Source organism: Hibiscus syriacus, unplaced genomic scaffold, assembly GCF_006381635.1.
Source record: "Hibiscus syriacus cultivar Baekdansim isolate YM2019G1 unplaced genomic scaffold, ASM638163v2 tig00113726_pilon, whole genome shotgun sequence".
NCBI classification, from domain to species: domain Eukaryota; kingdom Viridiplantae; phylum Streptophyta; class Magnoliopsida; order Malvales; family Malvaceae; genus Hibiscus; species Hibiscus syriacus.
The window spans coordinates 1,048,506-1,069,350 of record NW_024063472.1 but is presented as its reverse complement, the minus strand read 5'-3'; the positions used below and the strand labels follow the sequence as shown (position 1 = coordinate 1,069,350).

General features: G+C 31.4%; 1 long non-coding RNA gene across 1 annotated transcript; it reads left to right on the top strand.

Moving 5' to 3' along the window:
• Nucleotides 1–831: 831 nt before the first annotated feature.
• Nucleotides 832–20,490, top strand: LOC120187883. The gene is made up of 3 exons (XR_005522346.1): nt 832–841; nt 9,598–9,604; nt 20,162–20,490. It is a non-coding gene; the product is annotated as an uncharacterized LOC120187883 (long non-coding RNA).
• Nucleotides 20,491–20,845: the final 355 nt, after the last annotated feature.

Sequence of the window (20,845 nt, the reverse complement as noted above, 5' to 3'; positions counted from 1 at the left end):
AGACTCTCTTAACATGTACTTTTATAATCAATCGTTTGCCTAGTAAGATTCTTTCCTTTAAGTGTCCACAAGATATCCTTTCCATTAAATTATCTTATTTCAAACCTTTTACCTCTTCTGTTCCACTTAGTGTCTTTGGTTGTACTACCTTGTCCATGACCATAATCCTCATAAATCTAAACTTGATCATCGTGTAATTCGGCGTGTCTTTGTTGGTTATTCATCCCGTCAAAAAGGTTATCGTTGTTACTCTCGTTCTAAAAAATGGTGCTTCACATCTATGGATGTCATTTTTTAAGAGGATAAACCATTCTTATCAAAAACTGAAATCCAGGGGGAGAGTGAATCTGAATTTCAATTTTTACCGATTATTACTGAGTTACCTATCAGTCCATCTTCTAATGAAAAAAACTACCACTCTACAACCTCTTAACACTACCACTGAAAATGAAAACCAATTCATTAATCTCATCGACTCTCATAAAACACCCAGGCCATCTACGATATTCTCACCTACACATATGACCCAAACAAGCCATACATTCCACACCGCAGCCAATGTATTGTCAAGAGCCAAAATAGGGTTTATATCCATCTACAAATAAAGGAGATAATAGCCAAAGTAAGTTGGATGTGGTAATTGATACTAGTGAGTTACCAATTGCTCAGAGAAAGGGAGTTAGACGATGTACAACTCATCTGATTAGTAAATTTTTAGCTTATGGGAAACTAATGTCTGATTTTAAGACTTTCACAACTTAGGTTGATCATATTCACATTCCATAAACCATAGAGGAGGCATTAAAAAGTCATGAGTAGAAGTAGGCAGTTGAAGAAGAAAGTTTAGTTCTAGAAAACAACAAAACCTGGGTCATCGTTGATCTACCTAAATACAAGAAACTAATCTGTTGCAAATGGGTCTTTATTGTGAAATTGAAGGAAGATGGAAAAATTGAGAGATATAATGCTAGACTTGTGGCAAAAGGGTTCACTCAGACTTATGGAGTTGACTAGCAGAAGACCTTTGCTCCATTTGCAAAACTTCATAATGTTCGAGTTCTATTATCCTCGACAGTAAGCAAGCATTGAATACTTCATCAACTAGACGTGAAAAATTTATTTCTCAATGGAAATCTTGAAGAATAAGTTTATATGCAAGTTCCACTAGGAATTCATTCTGGAAATAACCGGGTATGTAAACTGAAATCCTTATTTGGTTTAAAACAATCACCTAGAGCTTGGTTTGATAGATTCACGGAGGTAATATTACAAGACAACTACAAACTGTGTCAATCCGATCACACTCTATTTGAAAAAATTGTTCCATATAAGAAGAAGTCAATCATGATTGTCTACGTTGATGATATCATCATCACCAGTGATGACTTAGTAGAAATTAAAAAGTTGAAGACTTTACTAGCAAAAGAGTTTGAAACCAAGGACTTGGGAACTCTAAGATATTTTCTAGGCATGGAGGTAGAAAGATCATGATAAGGAATTGTCATAAATCAAAGAAAGTATATTCTAGACTTAATTTTTGAAATTGGAATGACTAATTGTAAGCCCTCAGAAACTCCTATAAAAGTTAACTTAAAATTGAGTAAAGATAGAAACCCGGTGAACAAGGAACATTATCAGAGGTTAGTGGGTAAACTCATTTATCTATCTCTAACTATACATGGCATTGATTGTCCTGTTAGTATGTTAGTCAATATATGAATGATCCAAGAGAAGAACATCTAGAGTGTAATTCCCCAAATATCGGGTCAGTAACCATAGTAAAAGGATCAAAAATTTGGTGGGTTAAATTGAGTAAATTGATAAGTATAGGGAAATGATTTAGGAAATTGTGTTTGAGACTTATTATTAAGAACGGAATAATGAAGGGGCAATTGGTTCCTTTAGATGGAATAAATTTAATATTAATTTAAATTGGGTTATTTAATAAAAGTGAATAGGATAAATAAGAGGATAATTTATGGTTCTCTCATCTTCTTCTTCTCATCCTGTGCCCCCCATAGCAAAGCTAAGGTTTCATCTAGTTAGTTTTTCCTTTCGTTTTTGGGTTGTTTTTAAGCCCTAAGTGATATAGTTGCTATGAAAAGTTTTGCTTGTATAACCTGAGTCGGGTAAAGACTATGTAGTTTTTAGTGATGCAGCTCATAACAGATTGGGATGTGTACTTATTCAAGAATGGAAAGTTGTGGCCTATGCCTCGAGAAAACTAAAGACTCACAAGAGAAATTACCTGACACATGACTTGAAATTGACTGCGGTTGTGTTTGTGTTGAAGATTTGGCGTCATTATATGTATGGTGAGCGATGTCATATTTATACGGATCACAAGAGTCTAAAGTATTTGTTGACTCAAAAAGAACTAAACCTGAGGTTATGAATATAGATCGATCTTTTAAAAGATTATTATGTGATCATCAATTATCATCCACGGAAGGCTATGTGATAGCAGATGCACTTAGACAAAAGACTTTTACAGCTTTACGGGCTTTGGATGTACGTAGGTCTTTAAAGGAAGATGGTGCTTTGATTGTTGAGCTTAAGTTAAAGTTGATGTTATTAGATCGGATAAAAGAGCTACAAGGACAAGATGAAAAATGTTTGGCAAGAATGACACAAGTAGAAAAAGGTGAGTCGAAAGACTTCGAAAATAGTATTGATGGATGTTTATATTATCGTGAAAGACTTTACATTCCAGATAATGAAGAATTGAAGAAAAATATTCTTTTCGAGATACATTATAGTCCTTTGACGATGCATCCAGGCGGGAATAAGATGTACCAGGATGTAAAGAGTCATTATTGGTGGTCTGGCATGAAAAGAGTTGTATCAGAGTTTATTGCAAAATGCCTGACATGTCAGCAAGTGAAAGTTGAACATCAAGTGCCTTTCGGATTTCTGAAACCGATATCCATTCCCTAATGAAAATGGGAACGAGTAACAATGGATTTTTTTCAGGGCTACCTTTGACACCTAGTAAAAATGACTCAATATGGGTAATTGTGGACAGATTAATCAAGACATCTCACTTTATTCCAGCTCGAGAAAATTACTTTATGGATAAATATATAGAGTTACATATAAAAGAGATAGTTCGACTGTATAGAGTACATGTTTCGATAGTATCCGACCGAGATCCCAGGTTTACTTCAAGATTCTAGAAGTCTTTGCATGAGGCATTGGGTACTCGATTAAATTTCAGTACAACTTTTCACCCACAGATAGATGGGCAGTCAGAGCGAATTATTTAGATATTGGAGGATATGCTAAGAGGATGCGTGATTGAATTCAAATGATCATGGAAATATATTTTCCTTTAGCAGAATTTACTTATAATAACAATTACCAATCGAGTATTAAGATGGCCCCTGTATGAAGCCTTGTATGGGAGGAAGTGTCGAACACCATTAAATTGGTTTGAGCTAAAAGATCAAGACCTAGTTGGCCCAGATTTAATGAAAGAAATTGAAGATAAAGTGAAGCTTATCCAAGATAAAGTGAAGGTTATCCAAGATAATCTTAAGATAGCTTCCGATCGATAAAAGTCTTATGTTGATCTAAAGAGAAAATAGATTAAATATCACGTGGGGGATAAGGTATTTATGAAACTATCGCCTTGGAAGAAAGTGTTGCGATTTGGGTGAAAAGGAAAGATAAGCCTGAGATTTATTGGACCTTATGAAATTCTAAAAATGGTTGGACCAATAGCTTATCAGTTAGTTTTGCCTCTTGATATGGACAAGATCCAAAATATTTTTCATGTTTTGATGCTCAGGAAGTACTGATCAGATCCATCGCATATCATCACACCAAAGGAAATAAAGATCCGACCATATTTGACTTACGAGGAAGAACCAGTACGGATCTTGACACGAGAAAACAAAGAACTGCATAACAAGAAGATTCATCTAGTTAAAATACTCTAGCAAAATCATAAAGTCGACGAAGCTACTTGGGAAAGAGAGGAGGACATAAGGAAGCAATTTCCACACCTTTTCGCATTTGGTACATCTTAAAATTCGAGGACGAATTTTTCTTAAGGGGAGAATTGTAATACCCCAAATATCGAGTCAGTGACCATAGTGAAAGGATAAAAAATTTGGTGGGTTAAATTGAGTAAATTGATAAATATAGGGAAATGATTTAAGAAATTGTGTTTGAGATTTATTGTTAAGAATTGAAGAATGGAGGGGCAATTAGGTCCTTTAGATGGAATAAATTTAATATTCATTTAAATTGGGTTATTTAATAAAAGTGAATAGGAGAAATAAGAGGATAAGTTCTGAAAGTGGTTCTCTCATCTTCTTCTTCTCGTCCTGTGCCCTCCATAGCTAAGGTAAGGTTTCATCTAGTTAGTTTTTTCCTTTCATTTTTTGGTTGGTTTTGAAGCCCAAAGTGATATAGAGGCTTAAAGAAAGTTCAAGGAGGAATAAAACTAAGAGGTGAATGATTTATTTGAGATGGAATAAAATGGGGTTTTAAGTGATTTGATGAAATAAGGTCAGTTATTGGAGTTTAAAGGCATATTTGACTTGACAAAAAAAGTAAATAAGAGATTTGGAGCCTAAAAAGGGATTAAAAACATGTTTGAAAAATTGGTGTGATTCTTAGTTTTGAGTGTTCTTTGGAGAGTTTTGATATTATAGGGAAATTTACGGATGTAAGTTAGTTGGATTAAGTAATGATGAGTTTAATGGTATGGTTGGTGATATAAGTAAGAGATTTAGACGAAAATGTGGTAAAAATCGAAGTGAAATATGTAAAATATGGGTAAGGGTATCGGTACTAAAAGAACAATATCGATACTATAGGGTTAAATTTAAGGAAAAATGATGAACACGATGAACAATATCGATACTGAAGTGGGGTATCGGTACCAAGAGAAAGGTAACGATACTATTATTGGAAACTGGATTCCAGAATACAAAAATAGTATCGATACTGAAGTGGGTATCGGTACCATAGTATAGAAATATCGATGCCATATGAGGGGTATTGATACTATTAAACCTGGAATTTTAAGTTAGGATGAATTTCTAATAGAATTGAAAATAATAGTACTTTTAAGTATTATTATTTTGTAAAGATGTTAGAAAGTATACTAACATTTGTAATGTATGTATGCTATGGATGCTTGTGTAGATCATAATCAAGCTCCTGAGTCAAGCAAGCAAAAAGCCAAGGATAAAGTAGCTTATTAGTAGGTCTACAATTAAGGCATAATAGTGATAGAAGAATAAAATTGATAGATATTAATTACTCAATCCAACCACTTACTAAATATATGTAACCTAATCCTTAATGTTAGTGTCCAACTATTATATTACTAACAAATGTTGAACGAAATCGAGGTTGGTAAGAATATGGTACAAATCCACATTCCAAGTTTAACATTACTTTTTAACTGCTTGAGTAGCATCCATTAGGTCAGTAAACGAATCAAACAAATATGAACAAGATTATACTTATATTCGTTCATTTAATTTTATTGAATAAATGAACAAATACCAGCAATTAAACGAATATAATTTATTGTTTGTATTCATTCGTTAAAAAATGTTGTTTGTTCGTCTTCGTTTGTTAAATTGTAAATAAACGCAAACGAACATAAATAAATGTAAAAAACATTAAAAGATGTAAGGTTTTTTAATCTATTATAAAATGAGAGGGAATACATATGTGCGTACATATAAATGAACATAAACAAATAAATTATCGAACATTTACGAACAAAAATGAATAAATGATCTCTTTGTTCATATTCGTTCATTTAATTAAATGAACAAAAAAATATTATTCATGATTGTTTGTTCGTTTAATAAATAAAAAATAAATAAATTTCTCGACAAACGATTTACAAAAAATTCACTGAACATTTAATTCGTTTATAGCCCTGACAGTCATTAAGACATATTTTCATAAATAAAATCGTTGAAAGACCAGTTTATATTAGGGTTGTAAATGAGATGAAACAAATTGTGATCTATTCGAGATCGACTCGGTCAAAGCTCAATAAATACTCGACTCTAATGGACTCTAGTCAAGTTCGAACTCGAATTCTTAACGAGCCGAAACGGGCTACTTGATACTCAACTCGAAAAGCTCGTGAGCAGCTCAAAAATATATATTAAGATTTTTAAAAATAAATTATTAATAATATTAACATTTATGTGTGACTTTTTTTAAAAATGCAATATAATGTATTCAATATTTAAGGTTTTAGTTTGAGTTTGAGGATTTAATTGAGTTAAGTTTAAGATTTTTTTCTTTTCATTTTGAGCTTTTAGAAGCTTCAGTTCTTAATTTCAAGTTTGAGTCGAGCTTGAAAATTTCAAACTCGCAAGTTTTTTAGTCGAGTCAAGCTCTATTTCAGAGTTTTCGAATATTGATGAGCTCTACTCGGCTCGTATACAGCCCTAGTTCATATTACTATATTGGACGTATTCCGACAATTTTCATATAAAAAAATTTCGAATTCATGCATGCCTTCTCATTAGAGTGTTCAAATTATGATATCGGATCTTATCCTATTCGAAAATTTGAATATCTGAAAATTTTAAATACCTAAAATAATTATTTGTATTCAATTAAAAAAATTGGATATTTGAATTTTTGAATATCCAAAATTTTGGATCGGATATTTGAATCTGAATATAAAATTTAAATTTGACAAAAAATAGTTTTATATTTTATATTTCATGATTTTATATAACTTATTAGATACATCTACTATATTATATATATATACAATAAATAATTAAATATTTTAATTTTTATTGGGTTATAACTTTAATGTGTTAGTGAGTTGCTTTTATTGGGCTAAATTATCTAAAATCTAAAAGCTTATTTTTTTTTATTTTCGCATAATCTAAAATTAAAATTTATTCGATCCATTTATAATTGGATTATTCAAAAAGAATTTGAACATTCGATACGAATTATCCAAAAATAAAAAACCTGATTGAATATCTAAATTTTCATATCAAATAACTGGATCAACATATTAAATTAATCGGATGGAATGTTTTCGTATACTCCCTCCTTCACATAGCTTAGGCCATCTCCAACCCTCATCTCTACTCCACAACATCTCTATCTCTACAACATCTCTATCTCTACTCTATAACATCTCTATCTCTACTCTATAACATCTCTATCTCTACTCTAAAGATGAAACAATAATTCATCTCCAACACTATCGCTACATTACTACAAACTCTACTTTATTCACAATATTTAACTATTATAATATTAATTTTACAAATATAAAATAAAAACATATATATTTCTAATAAATATCAACATAAAAAACATAAATCAAACATTCATAAATAACAAATAAAATTAGAAAAAAATGTAACGCAATTACAATTACTAGTTGTAGCGTTGCACTGTAATTAAAGTATTATCTCTACTCTAAAGTGATTATGGACTAGAACATTATTTCTACTCCAAAATGAAAATTTTCTTTATTCTAGCTATGCGTTGCATTGGTGTAGCTCCTCAAAACCGATTGAGGTGAATAGATCCAAGAATTACACTAGTCGGACATTGCAAAAAAGGGAGATTGGTATTTGAAATTCAGCCCCTCCCATCTTTCTTATTTCGGATAATATCTCAAACTATTTACTGCAACATATCTGCTGTGGACAGCTGAGAGAATTTAATTCATGTAATGAAGACAAAAGTTGAACAGCTTATTTCTGATGGGATTACCTGACTGTCACTCTGTACAAAAACATTATGATTATTCTTCCCCTGTTTTCAATGTCAAGGACGTTAATATCACCAAAAATTTACATTTCACAGGATGGATATTCAAAAGGCAATATTTAAGGGTCTTTTTTCTAGAATATACCAAAAAATAATTTATTATTAATAAGAAAATAATCATAATTGAATAATTTTCCACTTCATTTGCAGATAAGAAAATATATAAATAATTATTCATATATTTTATGAAATTAATATTAAATTTTTCTAACAATATAAATTTATAATAATTATTTATAATAAAATTTAAAATTTGAGTTATTTAAATATAAATAAATATTAGGAGTATAAATTTTACATTATATTCTATCATAAATAATTTAGAACAATTAATTAATTAATTGAAATAACTAAAATTTTAGTGGGATACCGAATATGTAGTTTACTCTTTATTTAATTCTATTATTGAAAAGTTAGAAACAAATTTACATCTAAATTTACTTATATTTCTTTCAAATTCTCTTACCTTTTTAGATGAGTTCAAGCATAAATGAAGTAATTCATAATTGTGCACGTTCTTTAATTTCCACAAAGATGGTCGAGTTCATAATACATCACAATACAGCCAGCTCTAACATAAATAATTATTTTTAATTAAATAAATAATTTTAATGATTTGATAGAATGTAAGTTTTTATAATATTTATTTTCAATAATTTAAATTTATATTTTATCATAATTAAATATTATAAATTTATTTTTTAGAATAATCTAATAGTAATTTTATGAAGTATATAAATAATTATTTTTCATGTTCAAATAAAGTGAAAGTTACTTATCTTTAATTTAACAAGTTCATAAATTAATCCATCTATTTTTAAAATTTAAAATTTAACTGTTAATATCATTAATATTTTTGTTAAATTCACGCCTTATAATATTATTTTTATTATTTGTCACATTAATATTTTTTATTTTAATATTAATCATTAAATTTAAAATTTATTTTTTAAAAAATAGAAAAATATATTTTAATTGTACAATGAATATAATGACATAAAACATGTTGTATTTTTATATCTTGATTTCAAATATGTTTTTGATACTAAAGGGTGGTTTGATTCATAGAATGTAAGATTAACTATAGGAATAAAATTATCGAAATGTTACATTACTTACTATGTTACTATGAATGTTGTTCTTTCTTGTTTTATTTATTTGATATGAATGTATGATTATAGTATTTTAGTTGAAGGAATATAAGATAAAAAAAAATATATGTTTTATCAAATTATCTTTAAATATATATTCTTTTTAGCCAGATGAATTCTTAATAATAAAGTCAAATCTTTAAAAGAAAGTTCATAGAATATATATATATATATATATATATATATATATATATATATAAATAAAACTTTTACACAAAATTTTAATATATGCTTTTTATTATTTTAATTTTTTATTTCTTTAAAAATATATAAACATATGTTGAGTTAATCGATCTACGGAATCGGCCAAGAGGGGGGTGAATTGGCACTTAAAAATTTCGTGGAAGCTTTTGCAGAAAATTTAAAGTAATTGCACAGCGATTTATAGTGGTTCGACTTTCTCAAACAAAGTCTACGTCCACTACCTTAGCTATCCACACTAAGGATTTTCCAACAAATTCACTAATTTGTACTTTCTTTTGAGGCCAAAGAGATAACCTTACAAAATCCCTCAAGAGTATAACCCAACTCTTGAGAACACTCTTTTTCCCAAAGAGAAGATTACAAATTTGCAAACTTACAAGAAAACCTCACAAGGTAAGATGTTTGCACAATTCTAGAACAAAGAAAAGAACACTCAAGGATAAATACAATTGAGTACAAAAGTGTTCTTGAAAGCAAATGAATATTGGATGAAAAATAGGCTTGAAATACTCAAACTTGAGGTTTGATGCTTTCTCTTTGATTCTCTCTTGATTCTAGTTGATTGATGTTTCTTTTTCTTGATCAATGGCTCCAGAACTTGTTTAAATACCCCTTGAATCAATTCTGAACGTTGGTGATAATTAGTGGGGATAATAGAGCCGTTTAAGTGTGAAAACAATTAATTTTTCTAGGTGGAGCGTCTCATGCATCGATGCATGATCAAGTATGCATCGGTGCATTCGTGTAAAATTCAAATATTTTGACCGTTGGAACACTTGATGCATCGGTGCACCAAGTGTGCATCGATGCATGAAATGCATTCGATGTTTGAAAAATAGCCTGATGCATCGATGCATGGCTTGTGCATCGATGCATCAAATGCATTCGATGTTTTGAAAATATTCAGAGTGCATCGATTCATGGAGAGTGCATCGGTGCATGGAATGCATTCGATGTTCAATTAATTCATTGATGCATCGATGCATGTACTGATGCATCGGTGCATGCCTTTGAATAATTGATTTAAGGCTTGTTTTGGTTCAAATACTTTGTGAAAATTGTTTCAAAAATAGTTTAAGTACAAATCACAATTTTACACATTTAGTAAGGATTAAAATTGATCTTGAAAAACTTGGAGTAATAATTTGATATTCGGTTAATTGAATCGAATATAAAATTGTAAAATCATTTGTAAATCTTAAAATTCATTTAACTTAATTTGTTATATCGAAATATCAAAAATGTTTTCAACAATCTCCCCCTTTTTGATATAACAAAACATTTGAGTAATTTTAAGATTTGTTTAAGAAATTATTTTTGAAATCGATTTTGAAAAACTTACTCCCCTTACTATAGCACATCTTAAATTTTCTCCCCCTTTTTGTTAAATCAAAAAACTCTATATAAACGTTTTAAACAAGAATTTTGAAAAACATTAGCCAATTGATATATTAATAATAAGCTGCTAAGATCACAATCAAAAGAGAAATTAACCATTAGTTTTCATAAACAATATTCATAATAAAATGTGAAATGGCATAATTGGTCATATATCTAATGATGCAAAATGAATAAAATTCAAACCAAATATATTAAAATTAAGTTCAAACATTCAAGCATCCAAACATCCAAACAAACATAAACATTCAAATCAAAAAGTTTAACAATCCAAGTTCTTAAAGTTTAAAACCAAATATCATCAAATAACGTTTAATCATCCATAGCGGAATCGGGAGGAGGAGGAGGATAATGAGCTCTAACTTCAAGAGTAAGAGCATCCATACGATCACGCATCTCCCTCTGAAACTCAGTTATCGTATACTCCATGGAAGCAAAACGCAGATCAAACGACTCTAGAAAAGATTGGAAATAAGGTGGCGTTTGATCATCTTGCCGAGCTGGTACTTCCTCGTCAATATCTCTCATAAGCCTTTGAAGCTCTGGATCATTATCAGCGTCAGGAGCTGGAGGAGGAGGAGGAGCACGAGAAGAACTAGGAGCAGCTCGTGAAGAACTAGCTCCCGGGGTTTGCTTACCGGGTCGAAAAGACCATAGTCCGGTGTTCTCATCCAATTTCCAATCCGATTTCTTTAAGGATGTGATATTGATTGGGTTTTGGAGCGGAATAGGATTGTCAAGGGAGACATCTAGACCGAGTTTGATAAACAAATTGCTTAGTAGACAACCATAAGGTAGGGTTTCTACATGCTTTGAGGGAATGATGTTTATGATATCGACAAGCGCGCTAAAGACAATATGTGGAAAATTGATTTTCTTTTTGTTCTTTATACAGTGCATCCACCATAAGTCTGTAGTACGTAGTGTGGAGTACCGACCTGCGGATGGTCTAAACCACCAAGAGATCATTAAGTGAAGAAATCGATCGTGGTGAGACTAAAGGTACTGACACTAGCATTAGGAAGATATGGATTCCACATCTTCCTTCTCATTAAATAAACCCTCGTCATCTAAACCAAAATGAGATGCGATGGATTCAGAAGTAATAGTGATATATTGTCCTAAAAGATAGGATCTAATCGCTATAGTATCGCACTGAGTTGTGTTCTGAATACAAACCGCATTGGAATAAAAGATGCGGACAAGTTGGTGAAAGACGATGGGTTGAAGAGAAAAGAGTTTATCAAACTTCCATCGGCGAAGAATTGAGAGGTATACAAATTCAAGTTTTATCATAGCTTGTAGAGAAGGAATACGCTCTTCCCTAATACGATAGGATTGGAAGGAGTTCATGTACCTAGAGTATAATTCATCCCTACGGTTTTCAGGCATGTTAAAACAAGTACTAATGAGGGATGAAGGAATATTGGATGGATTTTGAGGTCTCGGAGCGGGAGGACGGTTTTGGTGAGACCGACTCGAGGATGATCTAGGGCGTTTGGGATTAGACATGGTTAGGGAAATCGGAAAAGAAATATCACCTGCAATTTAAAAACACATGTATGCACAAAATTCAATCCCAAAACTCAAATGAGTCCTCAATAATTCAAGGTTCTCTAACATAATCCTAATGGGCAAAGTTTTGAAAAACTATTTAAAATTAATATCATAATACGCATAGTTTTCATGAAAACAACACAATTGAATCAATAATTTTCGAAATAATTTTTTTTTAATTCGAAATTTCCAAATAATTTTGAAAAATTATGCGTTTTTGATGAAATTCGTTGTAGAAACTAGTTTAGAATCATCATATAACCAATGCCCGATAATTATTTCAAACTAGAACTAATCTAAACGAGTCCTAAGTTCAAAAATTAATAAAATAGAGTTTTTGAAAAATTACCTTGAAAAATTCGGATTGAGGGGAATGTAGAGATGTTTTGAGCGATTTAATGATTGTAGCAGGTTTGTAGGATAAAAATCTTGAAGAATCCGATGATTTCCCAAAGGTTTTGAGCAAAATGGAGATTTAGGATGAGAGGGGGATGAACGGTCGGTTTTAGAGAGTTTTGGGGTTTTTAGAAAAATGAAGAAGATGAAGCATTTTAACCTAAAACCCGACGGATGCATCGGTGCATGGTCTTATGCATCGATGCATATTCAAGGATGCATCGATGCATTGTTAAATGCATCGGTGCATGAAACGCAAAAATGTCAAAAATCCATTTTAAACACTTAAAATGCTAAATAATTTGGCTCTAATGGTAATGGCAACTCATATATATCAAAAATTAATTATGTTCAATCAATCAAATTAATCTTCAAAATTTATTTGAACATAAAATTAATTTTTATTAAGAATCATAAACTCCCCCTAACTAATAGCAAGAATACAATCAAAAATTATTATTATAAGCATTTTTCAGTATTTATTAAAAGTGCTAAATTATTTTAAACACTAAGTGAAGATAGGTCAGTTAAACCTAATTCTCTTCTAAGTGTCCAAAATTTCTTTATCTAAGGGTTTTGTAAAAATATCCGCTAATTGGTGCAAAGTATCAACAAATTCTAGAACTACATCTTCCTTAGTGACATGGTCTCTAATGAAGTGATGTCTTATTTCAATGTGTTTAGTTCTAGAGTGTTGGATGGGATTTTTAGTGAGACAAATAGCACTAGTATTGTCACACTTGATAGGAATAGTACCTACTTCAATTCCATAATCAAAAAGTTGTTGTTTCATCCATAAAACTTGTGCACAACAACTACCAGCTGAAATGTATTCGGCTTCAGTGGTAGATAATGCAACACAATTTTGTTTCTTTGAAAACCAAGAAATCAGCATATTTCCAAGGAATTGACAAGTACCGGAGGTGCTTTTCCTATCTAATTTGCATCCTCCATAATCCGCATCAGAAAAGGCATGCAAGCTAAAGCTAGAGTCTCTAGGATACCAAAGTCCTAAACTAGGAGTGTCCTTAAGGTATCTAAAGATTCTCTTAACAGCTAGTAAATGTGATTCCTTAGAACATGATTGAAATCTAGCACATAAGCAAACACTAAACATAATGTCCGGTCTACTTGCAGTTAGATAAAGCAAGGAGCCAATCATTGACCTATATAATTTAACATCTACACATTTACCTCCTTCATCTAAGTCAAGCTTTGTTGAAGAGCTCATTGGAGTGTTATGAGGTTTCCCATTTTCCAGTCCAAACTTCTTGAGCATATCTTTGACGTACTTAGCTTGATTAATGAAGATGCCATCTTTTCTTTGCTTGATTTGGAGTCCCAAGAAAATGAGAGCTCCCCCATCATGCTCATCTCAAACTCACTTTGCATTAGCTTAGAAAATTCTTGGCAAAGAACATCATTAGTAGAACCAAATATTATATCATCAACATAAATTTGAACTACTAATAAATCTTTACCTTTTCTCTTTAAAAACAATGTAGTGTCAACCTTTCCTTTTAAAAAATCTTTTTCAATTAAAAAATTTGACAATCTTTCATACCAAGCTCTAGGAGCTTGTTTTAAACCATAAAGAGCTTTTTTCAATTTTAAAACATGATCCAGAAAATTTGAATCTTCAAAACCTGGAGGTTGTTCCACGTACACTTCTTCTTTTATAAAACCATTTAAAAATGCACTTTTAACATCCATTTGATATAATTTAAATTCATTGAAACATGCAAATGCCAATAACATTCTAATTGCTTCCATCCTAGCTACGGGAGCGTATGTTTCATCATAGTCTATGCCTTCTTCTTGAGTATAGCCTTGAGCAACAAGTCTAGCCTTGTTCCTTACTATATTACCACTTTCATCAAGTTTATTTCTAAAAACCCATCTAGTACCTACAGTAGATTTATTACTAGGCCTTTCAACTAATGTCCATACTTTACTTCTCTCAAATTGATTTAATTCTTCTTGCATAGCCATAATCCAATGTTCATCTTTTAATGCTTCTTTGATGTTCTTAGGCTCTATGCATGAAATAAATGCAACATAATTACAGATATTTCTAAGAGAAGATCGAGTAGTTACCCCTTTTGATGGATCACCTATAATTTCACCATCCTTGACATAGTTGTACTCTCTTGGAAAAGATACTTCCCTTTCTTCAATGGTTGGATTCTCGAGGGGATCATGAGTTTCCTCATCTTTTGTTTCTTCCTTTGATGATGATTCTCCAACGTCATGTCTAACGTCATTTGCTTGTACAATACCTACATCATCATTAACAGAAGATCCTTCCTTGGAAGGGGATTATCATCGAAAACAACATGTATAGACTCTTCTACAACTAAAGTTCTTTTATTAAATACACGATAAGCTTTAGAATTTAAGGAATAACCCAGAAAAATTCCTTCATCACTTTTAGCATCAAATTTGCCAAGATTTTCTTTACCGTTGTTTAAAACAAAACATTTACATCTAAAATGATGAAAATAGCTAATGTTAGGATTTTTATTTTTGAGAATTTAATATGGAGTTTTCTTTAAAATTGGCCTAATCATTACTCGATTTACAATATAACAAGCGGTATTTGTGGCTTCCGCCCAAAAATATTTTGGCAAATTATTTTCACAAAGCATGGTTCTAGCCATTTCTTCTAAAGTTCGATTTTTCCTCTCAACAACTCCATTTTGTTGAGGGGTTCTAGGTGCTGAAAAATTATGGCTAATACCATTAGAATTACAAAACTCAATAAATCCAAGATTTTCAAATTCAGTTCCATGATCACTTCTAACACTAGTGATAGAGTAACCTTTTTCATTTTGGATTATTTTTGAAAATGTGATGAAATTTTCTAATGCTTCATCTTTAGTACTTAAGAATAGAACCCAAGTGTATCTAGAATAGTCATCTACCAAGACAAATGCATATTGTTTTCCTCCCAAGCTAGTAGTTCTAGTTGGCCCAAAAAGATCTAAATGGATCAATTGTAATACTCTACTAGTTGATACATCATTAATAGATTTAAAAGAAACTCGTTTTTGTTTTCCTTTAGCACAAGCATCACAGATTTTATCATTATCAAATTAAGCTTAGGCAACCCTCTTACTAAGTCTCCTTGAATTAACCGTTGCAAAACACTCATACTAGCATGACCTAGTCTCCTATGCCATAACCAACTATCATGCTCATCCTTAGCAACTAGGCATAAATTAGTCATATCAATAGAATCTAAATGCACCATATAAATGTTTCCTATTCTATGACCAACAAGCATAATCCGATTAGATGCAATGTCAATGACTTTACAACCATTAATTTCAAATAAAACATTGAATCCTTTATCGCATAATTGACTAATACTCAATAGATTATGCTTTAATCCATTCACATATAAAACATTCTTAATTTGTATGGAAGAGGTATTACCTATTATACCAATACCTTCAATGTGACCTTTTGAATTGTCTCCAAAAGTCACTTCTCCTCCATTTTTGGCGTTAAGCTCAATGAACCGGCTTTTGTCTCCGGTCATATGTCTTGAGCATCCACTATCAAGGTACCATGAATTTGAATTTGTTTCCCGTGCCTTGTAGCAATGCTCCTTTCCCTACAAACATAGATTAATTTTGATTTTTGGTACCCAAATTATTTTGGGTCCATATTCATTAGTTTCCAAATCCTAGTCCCCTTAGGTATCCATTTGTGTAGGATATTTTTATCTTTAGTAGTAATGAGTTCTTTAGGAACCCACATACTTCTAATGATTTTTCCATTAGAGGTTCTTTGGGGACCTCTATGATTGTAGTTTCTAAAACTTTTTCTAACAAAGTTGGATTTTGAATTTCCACCTTTTTCAAAATGTTTTGTTCCAACTTTATCAAAAGAAGTTTTAAGATCATCAATTTTCTTTTGATGATCATCATTGATCTTTGAAAGTAAATTTTGCAAATCTAAAATTTTCTTTTCAAACTCTTCTAGTTTGATTTGCAAATCTTTAATTTTACTTTCAAGATCGTTGTTGGTTTTGGATATGAGTTTGTTTTCATTTTTCAATTTTGAAACATCATTTTTATATTTTAAAAACAATTTCTCATAATCCGAAGCCAACCCATTGTACTCCTCAAATAACTCATCATAAGATAAATAATCAAAATCGGATGAGTTAGAGGTTACCTTAGAATATTCCCCGAATGCCATCAAGCACAAGTTTGCTACTTCTTGTTCCTCTTCATCGGAACCTTCTTCATCGCTCCATGTAGCCACATGAGCCTTGTGCTTATTCTTTGATTGACCCTTTCTTTTCAATTGTGGGCAATCATATTTGACATGCCCTGGTTTTTTGCATTCATAGCAAATGATCGGGTCCTTCTCTTTTGGTTCATTTTTGAGGCCTTCGTTTCATTTGAATTTTCTTCCTTGGTAAGGTCTCATCATTTTTCTGAACCGTTTGGCAAACAATGCCATTTCCTCGTCATCATCATCATTATTAGAATCACTCTCATCTTTTGTGGATTTGAGAGCAACTCCAATATTTTTCTTCTTCTCCTTTTCCTTTGGTGTCTCTTCAACTTTATCAAGGTCCACCTCATCTTCGAGCATCATCTCATGAGTGAGGAGTGAACCGATAAGTTCTTCAAGAGTTAAGGACGATAAGTCCTTAGACTCGATGATTGCCGTATTCTTTGATTGCCATGATTTTGGGAGGGAGTAGAATAACTTCCTCACAAGCTTTTCATTTAAGATGATCTCTCCATATGATTTGAGACCATTGACAATCGTTGAAAATCTATCCGTCATAGCTTTGATGTCTTCATTTGGTTTCATCCTGAAATTTTCATAGCTATGCGTTAGAATACTAATTTTTGATTTCTTTACCTCATATGTACCTTCATGTGTGACTTGAAGCTTGTCCCATATTTCTTTGGCGGTTGTACACGATGAAACTCTTCCGTATTCATCTGGTCCAAGAGCACAAAAAATAATATGGATGGCTTTGGAGTTGAGCTGGAACATTATTGTCTCTCATTCACTCCACAACCTTGGATGAGTGATAGGCTTGATGTATCCTTCTTCTACGACATTTCATGCTCCCATGTCACTTGCTTGAATGAAGTACATCATTCTATTCTTCCAATAGGCGTAATTAGCTCCATTGAAGAAAGGAGGCTTGTTGACGGGCATCGAATCAAGACCGGAGTCGTAATTTGAAGTGGAGGCCATTGATGACTTGGTAATCGATGTAACTCTTCCCGAATCGACTCAAGAGGAGATTAAACCTTCAAATGAGTGAGGCTCTGATACCAATTGTTGAGTTAATCGATCTACGGAATCGGCCAAGAGAGGGGTGAATTGGCACTTAAAAATTTCGTGGAAGCTTTTGCAGAAAATTTAAAGTAATTGCACAGCGATTTACAGTGGTTCGACTTTCTCAAACAAAGTCTACGTCCACTACCTTAGCTATCCACACTAAGGATTTTCCAACAAATTCACTAATTTGTTCTTTCTTTTGAGGCCAAAGAGATAACCTTACAAAATCCCTCAAGAGTATACCCCAACTCTTGAGAACACTCTTTTTCCCAAAGAGAAGATTACAAATTTGCAAACTTACAAGAAAACCTCACAAGGTAAGATGTTTGCACAATTCTAGAACAAAGAAAAGAACACTCAAGGATAAATACAATTGAGTACAAAAGTGTTCTTGAAAGCAAATGAATATTGGATGAAAAATAGGCTTGAAATACTCAAACTTGAGGTTTGATGCTTTCTCTTTGATTCTCTCTTGATTCTAGTTGATTGATGTTTCTTTTTCTTGATCAATGGCTCCAGAACTTGTTTAAATACCCCTTGAATCAATTCTGAACGTTGGTGATAATTAGTGGGGATAATAGAGCCGTTTAAGTGTGAAAACAATTAATTTTTCTAGGTGGAGCGTCTCATGCATCGATGCATGATCAAGTATGCATCGGTGCATTCGTGTAAAATTCAAATATTTTGACCGTTGGAACACTTGATGCATCGGTGCACCAAGTGTGCATCGATGCATGAAATGCATTCGATGTTTGAAAAATAGCCTGATGCATCGATGCATGGCTTGTGCATCGATGCATCAAATGCATTCGATGTTTTGAAAATATTCAGAGTGCATCGATGCATGGAGATTGCATCGGGAATGCATTCGATGTTCAATTAATTCATTGATGCATCGATGCATGTACTGATGCATCGGTGCATGCCTTTGAATAATTGATTTAAGGCTTGTTTTTGGTTCAAAATACTTTGTGAAAATTGTTTCAAAAATAGTTTAAGTACAAATCACAATTTTACACATTTAGTAAGGATTAAAATTGATCTTGAAAAACTTGGAGTAATAATTTGATATTCAGTTAATTGAATCGAATATAAAATTGTAAAATCATTTGTAAAATCTTAAAATTCATTGAACTTAATTTGTTATATCGAAATATCAAAAATGTTTTCAACAACATACTTACACCAGTATAATTATGTGTTTATTTTTAGATATCAAGATATTAGGAGATGTACCAGTGTAAACATGTGTTCATTTGTAAGTACCAAGTTATTAGAAGATGTATATATTTACACCGGTATAAGAATGTATTAACTGATACACTATTTTATTTTATTCATACTACATGTATGAGTTGTACAAAAAATATCATGTCAAATTATTTGACAGAATTAATAAAAAATATAAAATTATAATATAAAAAACTTTTTATAAAAATTAATCCTAAAAACAAAAATAATAAAACACATATAAAAATAAATTCAACAAACACATATAATAAATAATTAAAATAAAATAAAAATTGATATTATTTTTTATTTTATATGCATTATATTATTTTATAATAAATGTTAAAAAATATGAAACCATTAAAAAAATAAAATAATTTTATAATTATGTAATTATATATAGAATAAAAAATATTTTAAAATGATTATATGATTTTAAAAGTATCATCATCCTAAGATAAGAAAATTATCTAATATCTAAAAAAATAGACAAATTAACATTCTGAAAAAATACTAAAAAATTATCATTGTTTATTAGTTCTGGTAGAAAATACTCTTAAATCAAACGTCAAAATATGTGTTCAAAAACTTATAAGTCTAATAATAATTTTGTTCTATGAACCAAATGCTCCCTGAAACCGTTTTTGACTAGTTGTACCAATCAATAAAATATTAAAAATAATTATATATAAGCTTTTTTTGAACAGTTATATATAAGCTAGTTAAATGTAGGGTTGGAGTGAAATAAAATATATGAAAGAAAGCATTTGGGGGGGGGGGGGGGCTACTGGGTTTATGATCTCTCTCTTTCTCTCATCTGACAAAAGGAAGAAGAGCACAAAAACCTCGAATTTTCTTACTTTATTTTTCTCTCTCAACCCAACCGCAATGATGGTGAAGTCCTCTTTCTGTGTCTCCTCTCCATCGCCATCATTGTTCCCACTCACCTGGCTTTATGATCATTACCTTCTTCACATTCTTCAAAGTCTGTCATCATTTCATCAAACCAAAAAGAAGAAGAGGAAGAAAAGAATATATCAGAAGCAGCTAAAGAAGCAAAGGTGATGTTGTTTTCAATTTCAAGTGGGGGTCGAGGAGGAGAAGAATAGAAAAGGGAGGGACTTTCTCTTTCAACCTCTAGCCTTTTTTCTTGGTTTTGAGTGATGGATCCTTTGTCTTCTAGATTTTCCAAGTCCTTTTTTTGGGGGAATCAAGCATCTTGGTCCGAAAGATTTGCTTCCATCGAAGCAAATTTAGTACTAGCTTATATCTTTTAAGTTTTTTTGTTTGGGTTTTATGCTTTTCTTGTTGTGGTATTGAAGAAAACTAGGAACTGGAAGAAGTTGTGTGTTTTATTTGTGTTCTATTCGAGATCTCTCTTTTCTACATATGAACTCTTTAACGTACTTTCTGCGATTCATACAATCTGGTCTTTTCTTGATCTAAAGTTTCATCATATATATGTATGTGTATGTATTGAAATGGTTTTTTATGCCCATATCAACAGATATATCATGTTCATCATAAATTAAACTGTAGTTTTTAGGGTTTTTGAAGTTCAACCCTATCTTCTTCCAATTTTTTTTTTGAAAAACCTAAAAGTATACCATTTTGGTCTTTGATCTTATGATTAAACTCATCACATCATGATTCATGAGCTTGACATAAATAATAACTTGATAGAAACAATCAATCTATACACTGCACACATGCTATCAGATCAGTCTTATTCCTTTTATACGATATTTCTTTTAATTCCTTTCTTTGTGTCTATACTAAAACACTTATAGGATATCGGATAA